The sequence below is a fragment of the Dasypus novemcinctus genome, chromosome 5 (assembly GCF_030445035.2).
Source record: "Dasypus novemcinctus isolate mDasNov1 chromosome 5, mDasNov1.1.hap2, whole genome shotgun sequence".
NCBI classification, from domain to species: Eukaryota; Metazoa; Chordata; class Mammalia; order Cingulata; family Dasypodidae; genus Dasypus; species Dasypus novemcinctus.
Genome location: NC_080677.1, coordinates 36,721,791 through 36,742,697, shown reverse-complemented (window position 1 = coordinate 36,742,697; position 20,907 = coordinate 36,721,791). Strand labels below are relative to the sequence as shown.

The following is a 20,907-nucleotide window of genomic DNA, read 5'->3' as shown; positions in this document are numbered from 1 at the left end:
AGAACATTGCAAAGGGAGTTATTAATTCACTCCGAAGGGAAACTGGAATCCATTTATGAAGTGAATGGGCAGGAATTAACTTGGAAATTTTCTTATTTTTTATTAAGGTTGCATCTAACCACGTACATAGATCCTCTGTTTAAAATAAGTACCTAAAAGCTTAATTTTTACATAGTCTTATTATGTTCAATTCAAAAAGGACTCAAGACAGAACACTGTTAAAAACATTTATTTTGATATAGTCTATCATAAACAATTCAGGAGAGATTCCACTCAGCCTCAGATGCATCTGTTAAGAGCCCTGTGCCACCCAAATGGTGAAAGTCTGAACAGGTCCCATTTCTTATCCCAGCCGGCATGTACACCTTCCATGTTTCTCCTGTCCATGACTGCTTCCAAATCCAGATGACCAAATAGTCCTTCATCCCCAAAGTAGGCTAAAATGTTTGTGAAAAGGAGAGAGAAATTAAACCCCAAAATAAAAACTTTCTAAGCTTAGTTTAAGAACAAGGAGATTTTTAAAAAAATATATTTGTGTTTGCTGTCAAATGAATTCAGTTATTAGAAGATAATGATTAATCTCATTAAGCAAAAAAATCAAACATGCAGGACTATATTTAAAGAAATAATTCATGATCTCTACTTTAAAGATGTGGAAATGGAGGCTCTGAGAGGGTTACATATCATAAGTAGAACAGTATTCATGTATTTTACTCAAATAGTGTTTTACTAATATATTGCCCCTTATTCTGAATGAGGCATTCTGAGTAAGGCATTCCTATCAACCATCACCTACAATGCGCCATCCTGGGCAAAAGCAGAAGATACTAAAATGAATGTGGTCCTAATTCCAAGGAAACTAACAACTGGGTCACGGAAACAATTATGAATGTACATATATACTATATATTATATTAATAAAAACCATAGCAGCTACAATTATGTTCCTTTCAGAGTATACACTAGGCAACCCAGGAAGACTTCCCAGTCAGTCTCCCCAACCCAGGAAGCACAGTATAGGGAATTCTACAGCTGGATAACCCTTTTCAGGCACTGTTTTTTCCTAAAACACAAATGCCTCTGGAAGTAAACCAGAAGAAGCCCTAAGGAATGAGTCAGCACCAGAAATGAGAGGAGCACTGAGAAGACAAAATGGTGAAGAAACAAAAAGCAGGGGGTTTGCTTCATTTTGTCTACAATTTTTAAGGGTCAATTTGTAGTGGGAAAATTGAAGCAAAATCAGATGTACAAAAATCAGTACAACTTAAACTTGATTACAAATCAGGTTGAAAGGCACATTCTCTAAGTACCTCTGGATCTTAGATCAAGTATGCACAAAAAAAATGCTATTTCCCAGGATTGAGATCCAGTCCAAAAGGCATACCACAAGATGGAATCCTATATCTACTACTGTCCAAAGGACCACCCAGAAGTTAAGTCCATTCAATTAATTTAATTCAACACTAGTGGAGTAGCTACTTTAGTTGCTTACAGGACAAAATATATATAAATAATCAGTTACATAGTACAAAGCAGAGAAAGAACACTATAGGAACACAGAAAAGGGAGTGATTTCAGGTAGAACAATGGGGAAAAGATGGAGGGAAGAGGTGGTATTTGGGAATGGGCTTTTCTAGAAGCAAGTTTTCATCAAGTAAAAACTGAGGGGAAGGAGCATTCCAGACTGGGGAACACAAGCATATAGACAGAGGCATCAAAACGCAGTTTGTTCAAGGACTAGCGTACAGTATTATGTAGTTAACAGCATTGTATGCACAGAAGGAAGTGAGGAAGGAAAGAGATGACACTGAAAAGATTAAAAATTACTCTTAATATTTTACTGATCACATATTATTTGACAAGTACTATTAATAAACATTTTCCTTATTTAATTCTCATGGCAGTCTCATGAAGTAGGTATGCCTAACTTATGCAAGAAGAAACTAAAACTCAGAATGGTAGCGGTCTCTTGGGGAAAGCTATTTGATTACCTAGAAAATGTTCATACTTTGACACAGTAGTCCCATCTCTGACAGTTTCCTAAGGTAATGTTTCCCTAAGGAGGTAACTGATTTTAGATCACTCAACTAGTAAGCAGATACAGTACCTCAATCCCCATTTTACAGGAAGGAAACCTTTAGTTCAAAGAGTAAGGGCTAAGAAAAAGAAAAGAACTTAGCAGGGATCATTGAAAGAAGTTTTAAAAGGCCAAACCATAAGGAGTTAAAGAAAAAGGGGGGGGGAGGGGAAGCAAGAAAGCAGTGAATGAAGAAAATTGTTGAAGAATTAATCAAGGAAGAGAGAATAACTGCAGAAATGGACAGGTTGAGGGCACATATTGTGGTAACTTTTCCTCTGAGAAAAGAGACCGGCAAGGCAAAGAGAACAGAAGAAATTCTTATCAGATGGCACAGTGCTAAGTAAGGGGTAAAATTATCTGGAGGAGGCTATGCAATCCCATGGAAAGAATAAGAGCTTTGAAGATAGTCATATTCGACCACCTACCAACTGTGTAACCTGCTTGTTCTGAGGGACCAAAGGAACAAACAGATATTGTGAATAAAACACCTAAAACAATGACTGATACATTGAAGATGATGGTTAAGGACTATTATTTTCTGCTAACTGTAGAAAAAAGTGGCTTGGAGTAGGAGTTTGTAGAATTTGAAAACCTAGAACAGATGGTGAAAAGTCTGTGAAAGAAATCTACAAAGGGAAACGGACTTTGGCCCAGTGGTTAGGGCGTCCGTCTACCATATGGGAGGTCCGCGGTTCAAACCCCGGGCCTCCTTGACCCGTGTGGAGCTGGCCATGTGCAGCGCTGATGCGCGCAAGGAGTGCCGTGCCACGCAAGGGTGTCCCCCGCGTAGGGGAGCCCCACGCGCAAGGAGTGCGCCCGTGAGGAGAGCCGCCCAGCGTGAAAAAGAAAGAGCAGCCTGCCCAGGAATGGCGCCGCCCACACTTCCCGTGCCGCTGACGACAACAGAAGCGGACAAAGAAACAAGGCGCAGCGAATAGACACCAAGAACAGACAACCAGGGGAGGGGGGGAAATTAAATAAATAAAATAAATCTTTAAAAAAAAAAAAAAAAAAAAAAGAAATCTACAAAAGTCATCCTTAAGAAGAGAGGGTCAAGCTGAAATCCCAGATCAAGAGCTGGCAGTGGCAGAGGTGGATCATTACAAAGCTATGAATGTAGGTCCTTTCTACAGAGCAAACATAACCTGTATCTGCATGAGATTCTGCCAGTGTGTGTATATACAGGTTATATATTCTTTCACAAGTATTTATGTGTTATATGTAAGAATATGTATACAGCCTATATAAAGATTTCCTAAGTGTATATCCAACATGGGTGAGGTTGTTTCTGAGAAAAGTATTTTAAAAAAATATTATTTTCAGAGCCATGCTAATATACTTGGATTTATCAATTCCATATGAAAATTTATCATAAGGAAATAAAAAACTATAAAAACTAGTACAGAAAAAATGTTCATTACACTGTTATTTAAAATATTGAAAAACTGAAAAAACTAAGCAATTGATAACTGGAAAATGTCTGAGGGATCAAATCTAACTTCAGGTGAAGAAAATGAAATATATGTACCCTAGTTTAAAAATGATAGAAAAATTTGTATTCATCTGAGTAAGGATGAGATGGGAATAAAGGAAATTAAAAATGGCTCACCTCTTAAACTGGATGATAAATTAGCTTCTTTTACCTTTTAGAATATGCTTCATTATGGTAATAACATTGTACAGTTAATAAAAATTAGAAGGGGAAGGGGGAAGGAAAAGTAGTTACCTGATAAAACAAGCTAACCTGCTCTGCAAACTTGACATTTTCCAAAGTCCAAAACCACACTGACTTGTAAAACTCCATTTCACAGTCTACCACTATTCCTCTTTTGTTTCTCAATGACTCAATGTTACTATATGAACATTAGTCCTGAAATGTTTGTGAGAACAGTACCTCAAAACTGTTGGTTCAGGCATTCCAGGATCTGCACCCCTCTTAAATCCTGGGTTGGAAGAGAGAGAAATAAACACTAATTAAAACCTCAGGAGCTAAGAAAATTTATAAACAAGACTTTCTTGTTTTTACTCCAACCTAGGGTCGCTAAAATGACATCCAATCTACCTGCAATATTTTGATTTACCTGTGCTGCAGAAGTCTCAAATCTTTCACTAGAGTATGAGATTTTACAGGCTAATCAATGGGAAGGATAAGCTATGTTATTTGATATTCCTATCACATATTCATACAAATACACTATTTTATCCCTCATGAACCCCTCTTTTTATAAAGTAATCAAAGACTAGTAATAGAAAAAAGGAAAAAATTTATACAATAGTCATTATTTATCAAAGTAAACCAACTCTCTTAATTTTAAGTATGGTTAAATAAATTTATTCCATCACTTAAAACAGACTGACTTATTATCAACTTGATACATATGCTATTGGCTAAAAGAGAGGACTAAAATAAGAGTTACTGAAAAGAACTGTGAGGGATCTTAAACTTTACCCTATTTTCAAGTCAACAAATTAGCTCACTAGTTTCAAGCATGCTAGTAGAAGATACATGATTCCAGAGTCAGAGACAAAGGAGAGTTTATTACTCCCAGTAATGGCAGTAGTCAGAGTATTATCCTTTATGTTTCAGTTCCCCAAGCCCCAATTTCCACACAAAAAGGGTCAGAAGATACCTGCACATTCAGTGGCCTGCTTTAATGAATGGATTCCTAAGTTTAGGGAAGCAGGACCTTTTGTAATGGGCAGTAAGCATTTCTCCCCATTAGTCTGGAGGGAAGTACTAACTTCCAAGGTATTCATTCTACAAATACGCTTAGAAAGATAATAATGGGAAAGTAGATGTGGCTCAACTGATAGAGCATCCGCCTACCATATAGGAGGTCCAGGGTTTGGTTCCCAGGGCCTCCTGGCCTGTGTGGTGAGCTGGCCCATGCACAAGGAGTGCCATGTCACAAAGGGGTGCCCCCCATGTAAGGGTGCCCCACACGCAAGGAGTGCGCCCCACAAGGAGAGACGCCCTGTGTGAAAAAAGTGCAGCCCACCCAGGAGTGGCACCACACACACGAGAGCTATCGCAGCAAGATGATGCAACATAAAGAGACACAGATCCCCGGTCTGCCTAACAAGAACGCAAGCGGACACAGAAGAACAGTGAATGGACACGAAGAGCAGATTGGGGGGAGGGGAGAGGAGAAATAAATAAAAATAGATCTTACAAAAAAAAAAAGATAATATGGAAAAAAGGATGGCCTGGGTCTCTGCCCACAATATTTTCAGAAATGCAAAAGACTATAGAAAACAGGCTTTTTGTTAGTAAATTACTTCTATATATATTTTAGATCACGTTACTGTCTGTCCTATTTTATAGCACTACATTCTGTGAGGTCTCAAAGAGTATGTCTGGGGAAACGGACTTGGCCCAGTGTCTACCACATGGGAGTTCCGCGGTTTAAACCCCGGGCCTCCTTGACCCATGTGGAGCTGGCCCATGTGCAGTGCTGATGTGCACAAGGAGTGCCATGCCACGCAGGGTTGTCCCCTGCGTAGGGGAGCCCCATGTGCAAGGAGTGCGCCCCATAAGGAGAGCCCTCCAGCGCGAAAGAATGTTCAGCCTGCCCAGGAATGGCGCCGCCCACACTTCCCATGCCGCTGACGACAACAGAAGCGGACAAAGAAACAAGACGCAGCAAATAGACACAGAGAACAGACAACCGGGGGTGGGGGGCAATTCAATGAAAAAAAAAAAAAAAAAAGAAAGTATGTCTGCATTTAAATTACACAGAAGCTAAATCTGCATAGCCGGTTTTAGTGAGAGCTTGGGAACTGGGTTAGACAAAAAAAATTAAATTTCATATAGACTAAGCCCTTAATACATAGATTGTAGCAACCAGCTATAGCTTTCTGACAGTAGAAGAGGAATACAAAAAATGGGAAGAGTTAAAGATAAATGAAAAGACTTACAGAGCAGCAAAAAAACCCACAGGTCAAAAAAAGCGAAAGCAGGCTAATACATGATCCCCCATGGACAAGAGTGGAAAAGGGGGGTGGTACAAAGAAGGGGCATAATCAAAGTCCCTATACATTTCTCAGCTAAAGGGAGAGCAAGACCCAGTGTTTGACCAGCCACACTGTACCTTTCCACCAGTAAGTGAAAGCTAGAGGAGGGACAGGAGGAAGGGAGTCAACACAGCTTATAAATACTATCATTATTTTCCTTAATCCCTGAACCCTATATAAAAAATTACTAAAATCGAGAAAAGAAATGTTTTAAAAATTTCCTTCAGGAAAAGGGAAGAAAAAGATCTTTTCAAGTCCTATAAAACAAAATATCTCCAGGTGATCAAAGTTGGCTTGCAACTCATGGGGAAATGGGAGCCACACCTGCCTGGACAACATCCAGCATAATCAAAAGCTCTATCCATCAAGACTAAGAGTACACTACATCTTTTACTATGCATGGCACCCAAAACAAATAGGTAGCAGCATCTTCTTCGAACTGTAGTATTTTAAAGTGTGAAATTCAGTTTTATTAGTGTCAAACTCAATATGAAAGAACTAGGACTAAAATCCATGCTCTTTCCCTTCCATCATATTAGCTAAGGGCAATAAGATTAAAAAGAAAAAATACCCAAGGCTAGACACAGGATAAGGTCCCACTGTGCAGCCGTAGGTGGAAATGCTTGCCTGAGCTCTTAGCAAATCCTTGCAGTACACCATAGTAGTTAAGAGGATGGGCCCTGATGCCCCAATGCCTGAGCTCATACCGCCTCCACTTGACAGCTGTTAATCCTTGGAGAGGCATAGCTTCTCCATGGCTCAGTGTCCTCATATGCAACTTGGGGCCAATAACAAAAATCATCCAATCCCGTCATTACACAGGTGATAAAACAGAGGCACTCGACGACTTATTATAATTACCAAGCTTCAAGGGAGTGGCATACCCACGAGGTCTCTAGATACCTAGCCCGGTCCTCTTTACACTTATGCCCTCCTGCAGAGGTGAGGAGAAACGCTCTGAAAACCCACCTAATGTCAAATAGTGAATCACACGCCTTCACATACACTAGGTCATCTAACCCTCACAATAACCGTAAGAAGTAGATCTTACTTTCACTTCACAGACGTAAAATAAGAATGGGAGGGATTACAGGACTGTAGTTAAAGATTAACCGTCTAGTAAGAAATAGAACTGTAACTCGACCTCGGCTTAGACAGACCCCACTTTAGACCTCAGAGGAAATGCACACTGTGGACCCCGGCGTCCTCTCCCGCCCTCCAGAAGCCAATACCATAGTGGAAGAAAGCCCACGCACCTCTCCCCCCCTCCAGCATCCTCCCGTTATTCTCCCACTGACCCAGGTAAATCACGAGAGGGATGAAGCCCCAGCGGATGGCGAACTGCCCGCCCTTGAACAGCTGCTGCAGCCTCTGCTTGGCCTCTTTGCTCAGCTTCACCATTGCGAAGGTAAGGACACCACCACCGCGGCCCGCAAAAGCAGCAACCTACGAAGGAAAGTCTGAAGAAAAGGGGTGCGCACGCGCCACAAGAGACCTTTACGGCAGGAGTCGCGAGCGCGCTAACAGAGGTCGTAATTCACCATCCTCGACCTGCCGCCGCGGCCCTCCATGGCACAGCCTGTGGGAAGCGCGTGCATGGTTCGTTCGCCTTGTTCTGAAGTCTGTCAAGTTCATTTTCTTTGCTGGCGTTTTAAGAATGCTCTGGTTTTGCTGGCACCAGGAGTACTTGGGACACTGTTCTTGAGGTTCTTTCCGCCCAGAATGCCCTCTCTCTTCCCACAGTCTTACCCATTTTTTAAAATACATCCTTTAGAGTGTTCCTTCCCTAAGAAGGAACATTAATTGAATTCAAAAGTACTGGGGTTTTTTGTTTGTTTTGTTTTTCTAAAATTTATTGAAATATATCACTCATACATAGACATACATGTAAACAAGTGTATAATAGTTGTGAACTTAAAAAACAAAACAAAACACATTTGTTGAGCCTTACTATTAATGCAATACAACTGTAGGCATTAGTGATATTATTTAAAAATAAAAGAAGACAATGCCCTTACGTCCATGGCTGAGTGGGGAAAACATGAGTAAACATAGGATTATTACAGTGCAATGTGGAATTGCTAAGTCCCATCATAAAGTGATGCACAAACCATGATGGGAAGACAGACAGAGGACACCTAACTCTGCCTGGGTTGTCAGGAAAGCCTTTGAGGAAGCCAGTGGCAGCCTAGAAATCAGAACAACTTTTGGGTTCTAACCATATGTCTTTGAATTACTTAACTTCCCTATGTCTCAGTTTTTTCCTCCAAAAATAAGTGTAATTCCTAGAATATTCTAAGGAGGAAAAAACAGTGAATGTTTGTGAAACTTCTTTGTAAACAGAATGTTATATACATATTAAGTAATATGAAAACCAATGGTAAAAGACAGTACCTAGCAAATGCTAAAGAGGTGGGACTGACAAAATTACCTGGAGGAGAGTGCTAGCATTGTGAGCTGAGCTAATCAGGGAAAACCTCGTGGACAGCATGGGATTTAGCTGGCCTTGATGAGCCTTTACACGAGTCCAGAAACACAACTTCATCTGTTGATACAAAGATTGTCTCTTTGCCTTTAGCTTTGGTCTCTTCATTCCTTCCTCCTAACTTAATATCCTGCCACAAAACCTTCATTTAAAGATTTGAAAAAACAAGATTCTTCTTGTATTATAAATAATGATAACCACCAAATATTTGTTAGTAGGTACAGAGAATGAAATCCAGATAGAAATACTACAAATTGTTAATAGTGGCTATCTAAGGGGGTAGAAAATTATGAGGAATCTTCACTTTCCATGCACGTATTTCATTAATGCACTCATTTTTTTCATAATGAGCATATGTGACTTTATAATCATATAAACAATAAAGGTATATTGTAAAACAAAACAAAATGCTGCAAGGTCTCCCCATTACCTTTAGGATAAGAAATAAAAGATCCATTCCCTGAAGGTCTCATGCCGGCTCTCTGGCTCTCCTCTCTGCTGTTTCCTCTGCCACAAATGTCTGCCCAATTTCACATCTCCCCCGCCTCCCTCCCCGCTTTGTGACTTTTTTGCGTGCTGTCTGCTCTCTGTGTCCATTCGCTGAGGGCTCTTCTGTGTTCTCACTTGTCTCCCTTCTTTTTGTTGCGTCACCTTGCAGAGTTGGCTCTGCGGGGCATCTGCAGGCCAGGTGGCACTCCGCGGTGCTTGTGGGCCAGGCGGTGCTCTGCAACACATGGGCAAGCCTGCCTTCACAAGGAGGGGGACTGAGGGTCTTCCATATGGCAGACAGGAACTCATCTGATTGAGCCACAGCCACTTCCCCACGTCCCTTCTTTTTAAAGGTCCAGTCATGGGAAGCAGACTTGGCCCAGTGGTTAGGGCATCCATCTACCACATGGGAGGTCAGCGGTTCAAACCCCGGGCCTCCTTGACCCGTGTGGAGCTGGTCCATGCGCAGTGCTGATGTGCACAAGGAGTGCCCTGCCATGCAGGGGTGTCCCCCGCGTAGGGGAGCCCCACGCGCAAAGAGTGTGCCCAGTACGGAAAGCCGCCCAGCACAAAAGAAAGTTCAGCCTGCCCAGGAATGGCACCACACACACAGAGAGCTGATATAACAAGATGATGCAACAAAAAGAAACACAGATTCCCATGCCGCTGACAACAGAAGCGGACAAAGAACATGCAGCAAATGGACACAAAAAACAGACAACTGGGGTGGGGTGGGGGGATGAGAGAGAAATAAATAAATAAATCTTTAAAAAAAAAAAAAAAAAGGTCCAGTCAAACCTCTCCTCAAGATGTAATTTCCCCTGAACTTCCCCTGCCCCTGCCCAGGGCAAGATGAGCAATTCCACTTTGGTGCCCTCACTCTTAGTCCTGCTACCACCTCATCATCTACTTATATGATTGTCCTCCCAAGTAGACTACAGTCAGAGACACCATCTCATTAATCTTAGCTCAGTGTAACATTTGTAGAATTGGTTATGTAGAATCATCAGGAACTAATTTCATAATACATGCCACTTAATCACCCAAGGAATTGATCTCTAACATGCTTATTTGTCAGTTTACAAGGTATCTTGACATAAGAACTGACATTCTCCCTCCTGGTGGGCAAGCATACTTGGCTGACCAATCAGAGGTCACTTGATGGGTGCTTACTAGGTGCCATGCACTCTGCTAAGTGTTCACACGCATTTACTCATTGAATTCTCACAACCTTGTGAGATAGAGACTGTATTGTCATCCTCATTTTAAAGATGAGGAAACCGAGGCAAGTAAAGTAAACTTGCTCAAAGTCATATAGCTGGTAAGTGGTAGAGGACAAGTCTAAACCCAGGCAGTCTTAATCCAGAGCTTAGGCCACATCACTAGACCAACTCATAGATAAGAAGTAAGCATGGAACTAGAAGAAATGAAGGTGTGTGTTCTCAAAGAATATTTTCCCCAGGCTGTGAGAGCTAAAAGACCCATCTCCACTGTATTAGAGTAAAATGCATGATTGGGAGGGGAGGGGCAAGATGGTGACTGAGTAAGGAGCTCAGAGAATAAGTTATAGGGCAGTTCATAATTACCCAGCATTATCTAAAGCACCTGTCTGGGCAGCCCAGGAGACCAGAAGAACATCCTGCAACATCCTTGAAAGAATGGAAGGAGGAGAATGACCTTCTGCAGTGAGGATTCATGAGTAGAGCAGTCCATGCCGTGGAGGCTGGTGCCCATACTCTGCTGGTGGCACAAACTGCCTAGGGAGATATTCTATGGCTGGAGTTGGAAACTCCATTTCCCAAAAACAGGTGAGGAAGAGATTGTTCACCACCGGTTTCAGCTGCTGTTTAGTGAATTCGGCTGATCCTAGAACAGTTAGAGTTTGAACCTGTCCAAGTTGGAAAGAGGCTGGTGGCTGCCATTTTGACTTCACCCCTGGCATGAGGGGAAGCAGGGCTGACTGAAAATCATAGTGATGGTACTGACTGGTTTCTTTCCACCCACATTAGATTGCACACCGTGCCTAGGCTCCAGCCTAACTACAGCAGGGAGGTGGTAGGACCTACACCAACCTCTCCAAGTAAGTGCAGATGCTTTCAGCTGGCATAGACTGAATAGTGAGACACCTAGGGCTCCATCCCCATACCCCAATAGGATGGAGAGGAGCCATGTTTCTTTGGCTTCTCTGGGCAACTGCAGGCACTTTTGGCTTGCACGAACTGCTTTGCTGAATACCTTTGATTCCATTTCCACCACTCCACCCCTATATGATTGCAGGGGGCTGGTGTTTCTTCAGCCTCTCTGGACAACTGCAGGCACTTTCAGCCAGCACAGACTGGATACTCAGACAATTGTAGCTCCAGCCTGCCCCCCAATCATATTGGCGGGGAGCTGCATTTCCTCAGTGTCTCTGGACAACTGCAGGGGCTTTTGGCGTACATGAAATTGACTGCTGGGTTCCTGTGGCTCCACTCCCACCCTCAATGAACAAGAGGGGGGCAGTGTTTTCCCAGGCCTCTATGGGTACCTGCAGGTGATTCTGGCTACCATAGACTGAATAATCAGATACCAGTAGCACCGTCCTCATCCCCAAAGAGGATAGGAGGGGACCTGTGTTTCCTCAGCATTGCCAGGCAATGGCAGGCACTCTCAACTGTATAGACTGGACTGGTGCATACCTGTGGAACCACCCCCACCCTCCGATAGGATAGGATGGGGCAGATGTTTCCTCAGCCTTTCTGGGCAGCCAGCAGACCCATTCAACCTACATGGACTGAACTGTTGGGTGCCTGTGAATCTATCCCAACCCCCTAATAGGATAGGAGGGGACCTGTGTTTCCTCAGACTCTCTGGGCAAAAGGAGGCACATGGACTGAACTGTTGGGTGCCTGTGGTTTAATCCCCACCCCAAAAGGGGTGAAGGGACAATACTCCCTCAGTCTCTTAAGGCAACTGCAGGAACATTCGGCCCACATCGATTAAATTGTCAAGCACTCCAGAGGTTCCATTCCTTCCCCTGGCAGGGGAGTAGGGGGATCAATGCTACATCAGCCTAACTGGGCAACTATGGTGATTTTGGACCCACATGGCATAGATTGATGGCGACACCTACAGCTTCATCCCTGTCCCAAGGAGGGGAGAAAGGGGCAAGAAACTTCATCAGTCTCTCTGGGCAACTACAAACAGTCTTGGCCTGCATGACTTGACTTATTACACACAGATGTGACTCTCTCCCTACCCCCTGGCAGAGGAGAAAGGAGGAAGAAGCTTCCTTGGTTCCTGGGGCAATGCAGGCAGCTTCTGCCTCCACAGTTCACAGTACCAACTATATCATTGACTCCTACTACACAGAAGCAAGAGGAAAAGGGTAAGAAAACCCTAAACTAAAGAGAGAAACTGCACCCAGAATAAATACATCTAGTAAGCCAGATGCCAAAACACCAAAAAATATTACAATCCATATCAAGAAAAAGGAAATATGGCCCATTCAAAGGAGCAAGATAAGGATCCAGATGATGTTAAGGAGTTGAGACAACTAATTAAAGATGGTCAAAAAAATCTCCTTAATAAATTCAATGAGATGGCTAAAGAGATTAAGGATATTAAGAAGACACTGGGTGAGTACAAAGAAGATTTTGAAAGCATACATAGAAAAATAGCAGATCTTAGGGTATTGAAAAGCACAATATATGAAATTAAGGGGAGATGGAAGAAAGTTTCAGTGAATTTGAAAATGTGGCCTCCAAAAGCAAACATACAAAAGAAGAGATGAAGAAAAGAATGTAAAAAATTGAACATGGTCTCAGGGAACTAAATGACAGCAAGAGACACAGGCAAACATATGTGTCATGGGTGTCCCAGAAAGAAAAGAGAGGGGGAAAAGGGGCAGAAGGAATATTTGAAGAGATAATGGTAGAAAATTTCCCAATCCTATTGAAAGACATAGATATCCATGTCCAAGAATCAAAACTTACTCCCATCTGAATAAATTTGAATAAACCATCTCCAAGAAGGCCAAATGCAAAAGATAATGAGAGAATTCTGAAAGCAGCAAAAGTGATGCATAACACAAAAGGGATGCCCAATAAGATTAGGTGCCGATTTCTCACTAGAAACCATGGAGGTAAGAAGATGATGGTATGATATATTTAGGATAATGCAAGAGAAAAACTGCCAGGCAAAAATCTTATATCTGGCAAGACTGTCTTTCAAAAATGAGAGTGAGTTTAGAATATGCATGGATAAACAGAAACTGAGAGAGTTTTTAACCAAGAGACTGGCTTTGCAGATCATACTAAAGGGAATGCTACAGCCTGAAGAGAAAAGACAGGAGAAAGAGGCTTGGAAGAGAGTCTAGAAATGAAGACTACATCCATAAAAGTAACTAAAAGTCTCAAAAGAGTGGTAAAAATAAAATATGACAGATAAAACCCAAAGGTCAAAATGGATGAAATAAGAACTGCCTTTACAGTAATAACATTGAGTGTTAATGGATTAAATTCCCAATAAAAAGACATGGACATGGAATGGATAAGAAAATATGAGCCTTCTCTATGCTGTCCACAATAGATTCACCTTAGACCCAAGGAAGGCAAGAAATTGAAAGTGAAAGGCTGGAAAAAGTTATTCCATGAATGCAGTAACTAAAGAAAAGCTGGAATAACTATACTTATGTTGGATGAAATAGACTTTAAAAGCAAAACTTTTATTAGAGACAAGGAAAGACATTATAAATAAAAGAGGCGATTCACCAGGAAGAAATAACAATCACAAAAGTGCATGCACCTAACCAAGATGCCACAAAATACATGAGGCAAACACTGGCAAAACAGAAGGGAGAAATAGATATTTCTACAATAATAATAATTGGAGACTCCAATACACCATTGTATAGAACATCTGGGCGGAGGATCAATAAAGAAACAGACAGATTGCATAATACAATAAATGGACTAAACCTAGTAGACATATAAAGAACATTGCATCCCCAAAACAGCAGGATATACATTTTTCTTAAGTGTCCATGGATCTTTCTCCAGTAAAGACTATATGTTGGGTCACAAAGCATATCTCAATAAATGCAACAAGATTGAAATTATACAAAGCAACACGGGATTCTCTTCTCCTCCAGAAAGAAAGAGTACAGGCTGAAACAGCCTAGAAAAAGATCTTCTAGGGTTTAGGATAGCAGGTGAAGCCTGAACACTGACCAGAGAAGAGAGGGACAAAAGAGAGAAATCACAATGACAAAACTGTGAGTTGACACCAGCAGCTGCTACTTCTGGCACCATGCCCCACACTAAAGACACTTTAGAATTCTTGGGCCTCTGGGCCTGTGACTACAGACAAAGGGGGCTCCAGGGATCTACCATCCCAGAAAGGGGGGAGAGAGGAACACAGCCTAAGGCTGACTCAGCTTCTGACCCACAGATTTGGTCTACTGTGTCCCAGGAGCCCTTCCAGGCTGGGTGGGACCAAACAGTGGTTTGCCTTGGAAGCCTGGGAAGGACTGGAGAAATCTGACCCTCACAATCTCCCTCTCTTCTGCTGGGACTGAATGTTGAGGATGTCCCCAGGAAAGCGGAGAGAGAAGGACACAGCCTAAGGTGACTCAGCTTTTGACTCACAAATTTGGTCTGCTGGGTCCCAGGAGCCCTTCCAGGCCTGGTGGGGCTGTGCCATTGTTTGTCTTGGGAGCCAGCAAGGGGCTAAAAATATACAATCCTCCCAATCTCCTCCTCTAAAAATAGGGACTGATTATTAAGGACCCAGAGGGGAGTAGAAATTTTTCCAACCCAGGAAAAAGGAGTGGGCTGCCAAACAGGCTGGAGAACTGTCTCAGAGAAACTTTGAATTACAAGGCTCATAGCCTCCAGACAGGAAGCTCTATCACATTGACCAGGTCGGTGTTGCAACAAATCCACTCTGACCAGGCATGGAACTGTGAGCTGCCAAAGAGTGCTAACTGCTGGCAGATCAAGAAAGTGCACTCAAGAAAATTAAAAACAAGTAGGAGAGAATTTTTCTGGCCTCTATACCTACCCTCCCCAAGGCCCTAAGAAGCAACTCTACAACCAATTATTGGATCCAATGCCCAGTTTTGAACAACCAGGAGGACAATCCTAACAATCCAAGTTGAACCAAGAATCAAAGAGCAGCTGTAACACACAGCCTCCTGCCACTAAGTCCCTACAAAAGAGAAAGAAATTGAGCATCTGAATAAACTACATCCTAATTAGATGCCTAGATATCAGCAAAAATCATGAGCCACATTAAGAAAACAGAAGACATGGCCCAAGAAAAGGAATATATCAAAGCCCCAGAAGAGATGCACATTTGAGAGAACTAATTAGCGAGATGCACACAAATTCCCAAAACCAAATTAATGAGTTGAAAGAAAATATGGTTAAAGAGATAAATGACATCAAGCAGATATTGAGCAAGCACAAAGAAGAATTTGAAATCCTGAACAGAAAAGTAACAGAGCTCAAGGGAATGAAAGACACAATAGGTGAGATCAAAAACACATTTAAGGCATACAAGAGCAGACACAAAATGTTAGAAGAAAGAATAGGGAAGCAGATGTGGCTCAAGGAATTGGGCTCCCATCTACCATTTTGTCTAAAAATAAGATGACAAATGAAAACCAAAGAATAAAATGGAGGAAGTAAATAGTGCATTTACAGTAATATCATTGAGTGTGAATGGATTAAACTCCCCAATCAAAAGACACAGGCTGATTTTGTGTGATCTATTTATCTTTAAAAAAAAAAAAAAAAAGAGGATACAGGCTGACAGAACGGATGAAAAAATATGAGCCATCTATACTAGTCAGCCAAAGGGGTGCTGATGCAAAATACCAGAATTGGTTGGTTTTTATAAAGGGTGCTTATTTGGGGTAGGAGCTTACAGATACCAGGCCATAAAGCATAAGTTACTTCCCTCACCAAAGTCTATTTAGAGCAAGATGGCTGCTGACATCTGCAAGAGTTCCAGTTTCCTGGGTTCCTACGTTCCTGGGGCTTGCCTTTTTTCTGGGTTCAAGTTTTCTTTCTTCCTGGGACTGGCTTCTCTTTCCTCTGGAAGCTTACTTCCTGGGGCTTCAGCTTAAGTCTTCAGCATCAAACTTCAACATCAAAACTTCAACATCAGATACCCTCAACTCTGTTCTTTGCATGACTTTTTTTTTTTTTTAAGATTTACTCTTTATTTATTTCTCTCCCCTGACCCCATTGTCTGCTCTCTGTGTCCATTCACTGTGTGTTCTTCTTTGTCCCCTTGGATTCTTGTCAGCAGCACTGGGAATCTGTGTCTCTTTTTGTTGCATCATCTTGCTGCATCAGCTCTCCGTGTGTGTGGCGCCACACCTGAAAGGCTGTGCTTTCTTCGTGCAGGGCTGCTCTCCTTATGGGGTGCACTCCTTGCACATGGGGCTCCCATACACAGGGGACACCCCTGCATGGCAGGGCACTCATTGTGTGCATCAGCACTGTGAGTGGGCCAGCTCACCACATGGGTCAGGAGGCCCTGGGTTTGAACCCTGGACCTCCCATGTGGTAGGCAGATGCTCTATCCGTTGAGCCAAATCACTTCCCTGTCATGACTTTTATCTGTCAACTCCCTAATCATAATTCAATCATGCCCAGGTACAGATCAGAGTACAAACATAATTCAATATCTCTTTTTGGAATTCATAACCATATCAAACTTCTACACCATCCATATGCTGCTTACAAGAAACTCACCTTAGACCTAGGGATACAAACTGGCTGAAAGTGAAAGGCTGGAAAAAGATACTCCATGCAAACAGTAACCAGAAAAGAACAGGGGTACCTATACTAATATCAGACAAAACAGACTTTAAATGCAAAATAAAGTTATAACAGATACAGAATGCCATTATATATTAATAAAAGGGACGATCCACCAGGAAGATATAATAGTCATAAAAATCTATGCACCTAACCAGGGTCCCCCAAAATATATGAGACAAACTCTGGGAAAACTGAAGGGAGAAACAGACATCTCTACAATAATCATTGGAGACTTCAACACCCCACTCATATCATTAGATAGAACACTAGACAGAAGAGCAGTAGGGAAACAGAGAACTTGAACAATATGACAAACAAGTTAGACCTAACAGACATATACAGAACATTGCATCCAAACTCAATGGGTTATACATTCTTCTCAAGTACCCATGGATCTCTCTACAGGGTAGACCACATATTAGGGTACAATGCAGCTATCAATAAATACAAAAAGATTGAAATTATACAAAGCACTCTAATCATAATGGAATGAAACTGGAAATCAATAATAGAGAGAAAAAAAGTACATTTGCAAATGTGTGAAAACTGTGGGTCAAAGAAGAAATTGCAAGTGAAATCAGTAAATATATTGAGACAAATGAAAACAAGAACACAATTTATCAAAACTTATGGGATACAACAAAGGAAGTCTTGAGAGGGAAATATATAGCCTTAAATGCCTATATTATAAAAGAAGAAAGAGCTATCAAAGATTTAACTGAACAACTAGAGAAACTAGAAAAAGAACAGCAAACCAATCCCAAAGTAAGCAGAAGAAATAATAAAGATCAGATCAGAAATAAATGATATTGAGAACAACAACAACAACAACAAAAGAGAAAACCAACGAAACCAAAAGGTGGTTCTTAGAGAAGGTCAATAAAATTGACAAACCCCTAGATAGACTAACAAAGAAAAAAAGAGAAAAGATGCAAATAAACACAATCAGAAATGAAATGGGGGAAGTTACAACTGACCCCACAGAAATAAAAAGAACCAAAGAGAATATTATAAGAAACTGTATGCCAACAAACTAGACAACCTAGATGAAATGGACAAATTCCTAGAAATGCACAACAACTTACACTGATGCTACAAGAAATACAAGAACTTCACAAACCAATCACATTTAAGGAGATTGAATCCATCATCAAAAATATCCCAGCACAGGAAGTAGACTTGGCCCAATGGATAGGGCGTCCACCTGCCACATGGGAGGTCCATGGTTCAAACCCCGGCCTCCTTGACTCATGTGGAGCTGGCCCATGGGCAGTGGGGATGCGTGCAAGGAGTGCCCTGCCACACAGGGGTGTTCCCCGTGTAGGGGAGCCCCACACACAAGGAGAGCCACCCAGTGCGAAAGGAAGTGCAGCCAGCCCAAGAATGGTACCACACACACAGAGAGCTGACACAAGATGATGCAACAAAAAGAAACACAGATTCCCAGTGCCGCTGATAAGGATAGAAGCAGTCACAGAAGAACACACAGAGAATGGACACAGAGAGCAGACAACTGGGGGGGGGGGGGGGGAAGGAGAGAGAAATTAAAAAAAAAAAAAATCTCAGCAAAGAAAAGTCCAGGACCAGATGGTTTCACAGGTGAATTCTACAAAGCATTTCAAAATGCAGAGGTGCCCAAAGATGTACTTACCAAATCCAATGGATGTGTCATGATGATGGGAACGAGTGTTGTTGGGGGGGGGGAGAGGGGGGGTGGGGGGGGGGTTGAATGGGACCTCACATATATATTTTTAATGTAATATTATTACAAAGTCAATAAAAAAAGAAAAAAAATAACAAAAATTTTTTAAAAATTGAAAAAAAAAAAAAAAGAATTAACACCAAGCCTGTTTAAACTCTTCCAAAAAATTAAAGAGGAAGGAAAATTACCCAACATATTTTATGACACCAACATCACCCTAATACTAAAGCCAGATAAAGATACCACAAGGAAAGAAAAGACCAATGTCTCTAACAAACATAGATGCAAAAATTCTCAACAAAATATTGCAAATCAAAACCAATAGCATATCCGAAGACTTATACATCACGACCAACTGAGATTTATTCCTGATATGCAAGACTGGTTCAACCTAAGAAAATCAATCAATGCAATACACCGCATTAACAAACTGAAGGAAAAAAACACATGATCACCTCAATAGACACAGAAAAGGCATTCAACAAAATCAAGCATACTTTTTTTTTTATAAAAACACTTAAAAAGATAGGAACGGAAGGATAATTCTTCAATATGATAAAAGGCATATGTGAAAAACCCACAGCCAGCATCATATTCAATGGGGAATGGTTGAAAACTTTCTCTCCAAGATCAGGAACAAGACAAGGATGCCCACTGTGACCACCGTTATTCAACGTTGTACTAGAAGTTCTAACTGGGGCAACTAGAAAAGAAAAAAATTAAGGGCATCCAAATAGGAAAAGAGGGAGTAAAATTCTCACTATCTGCAGATGACATGATCCTGTACTTAGAAAATTCTGAAGTATCCATGACAAAGCTACTTGAGCTAATAAATGAGTTCAGCAAAGTGGCAGGATACAAGATCAACATGCAAAAATCTGTAATGTTTTTATAAACTAGTACTAGAGCAATCTGAGGAGGAAATCAGAGGGAAAATTCCATTTTTAATAGCAACAAAAAGACTCAAATACCTAGCAATTAATTTAACGAAAGAAGTACTGGATCTATATGCAGAAAACTACAAAACAATGCTAAAAGAAATTTCAAAATAACTAAACAAATGGAAAGGCATTCCATGTTCATGGATTGGAAGAATAAATATCATGAAGATGTCAGTCTTACCCAAATGATTTATAGATTCAGTGCAAAACCAATCAAAATCCCAACAGCTTACTTTACAGAATTATAAAAGTCAATTACCAAACTCATTTAGAAGGGTAAGTGCATCTGAATAGCTGAAAGCATTCTAAAAAAGAAGAGCAACATGGGAGGAACTTCAGTGCCTGACATTGAAACATATTATAAAACTACAAGTGGTCAAAACAGCACAGTACTGGCATAAAGACAGACACATCAATCAGTGGAGCAGAACTCAGAACCCAGAAATAAACTCTCACCTATACAGTCAACTGGTTTTTGACAAACCTATCAAGTCAATGTTAATGGGACAAAACAGTCTTTTCAACAAATGGTGCTGGGACAACTGGGTATCTACAACCAAAAGATTGGAAGAGGACCCCTTTCTCACTCTTTATACAAGAATCAACTCAAAGTGGATCAAAGACCTAAATATAAAAGCCAGGACCATAAAACTACTAGAAGAAAATGTAGGGAAACATCTTCAAGACCTTGTAGTTTCTTGGACCTTATACCCAAAGCACATGCAACAAAAGGAAAAATAGATATTTGGGACCTCCTCAAAATTAAACCCTTTTGCACATCACAAGACTTTGTCAAAATGGTGAAAAGGCAGCCCAGTCAAGGGGAGAAAATATCTGGAAATCACATATCCAATAAGGGTTTAATATCCCGGATACATAAAGAGATGTTACAACTCAACAATAAAAAGACAAATTACCCAATTGAAAAAATGGGCAAAAGGCTTAAATAGACATTTGTTCAAAGAAGAAATACAAATGGCAAAAAAACCCCACAAAGAAATGCTCAGTGTCACTAATGATTAGGGAAATGGAAATCAAAATTAAAATGAGATATCATTTCACACCTACCAGAATCACCACTATTGAAATGACAGAGAACTACAAGTGTTGGAGAGGATATGGAGCAATAGGAACAATTATTTACTGTTGGTGGGAATGCAAAATGGTACAGTCACTTGTGGAGGACTGTTTGGCAGTTCCTAAAGAAGTTGAATATAGAGTTGCCATGTGACCCGCAATACCACAACTGGGTATATACCCAGAAGAACTGAGAGCAGTGACATGAATAGACATCTGCATACTGATGTTCATAGTGACATTATTCACAATTGCCAAAAGTTGGAAACAATCTAGGTGTCCATCAACAGATGGATAAACAAACT

At 41.1% G+C, this 20,907-nt stretch overlaps 1 non-coding gene and 1 pseudogene across 2 annotated transcripts; both read right to left on the bottom strand.

Annotated features, from left to right (window-relative positions):
• The window catches only part of LOC101444420 (threonylcarbamoyl-AMP synthase-like), a 257,591-nt pseudogene that overhangs the window by 196,493 nt on the left and 40,191 nt on the right, over window positions 1-20,907 (bottom strand).
• On the bottom strand, window positions 211-7,583 carry LOC111764828 (uncharacterized). Of its 2 annotated transcripts, none has more exons than XR_009185790.2 (3): window positions 7,393-7,583; window positions 3,975-4,023; window positions 211-437 (listed from the first exon to the last, which is right to left on the bottom strand). It is a non-coding gene; the product is annotated as an uncharacterized protein (transcript). The 2 variants fall into 2 exon arrangements; XR_009185791.2 differs by having other exon boundaries at window positions 7,351-7,528.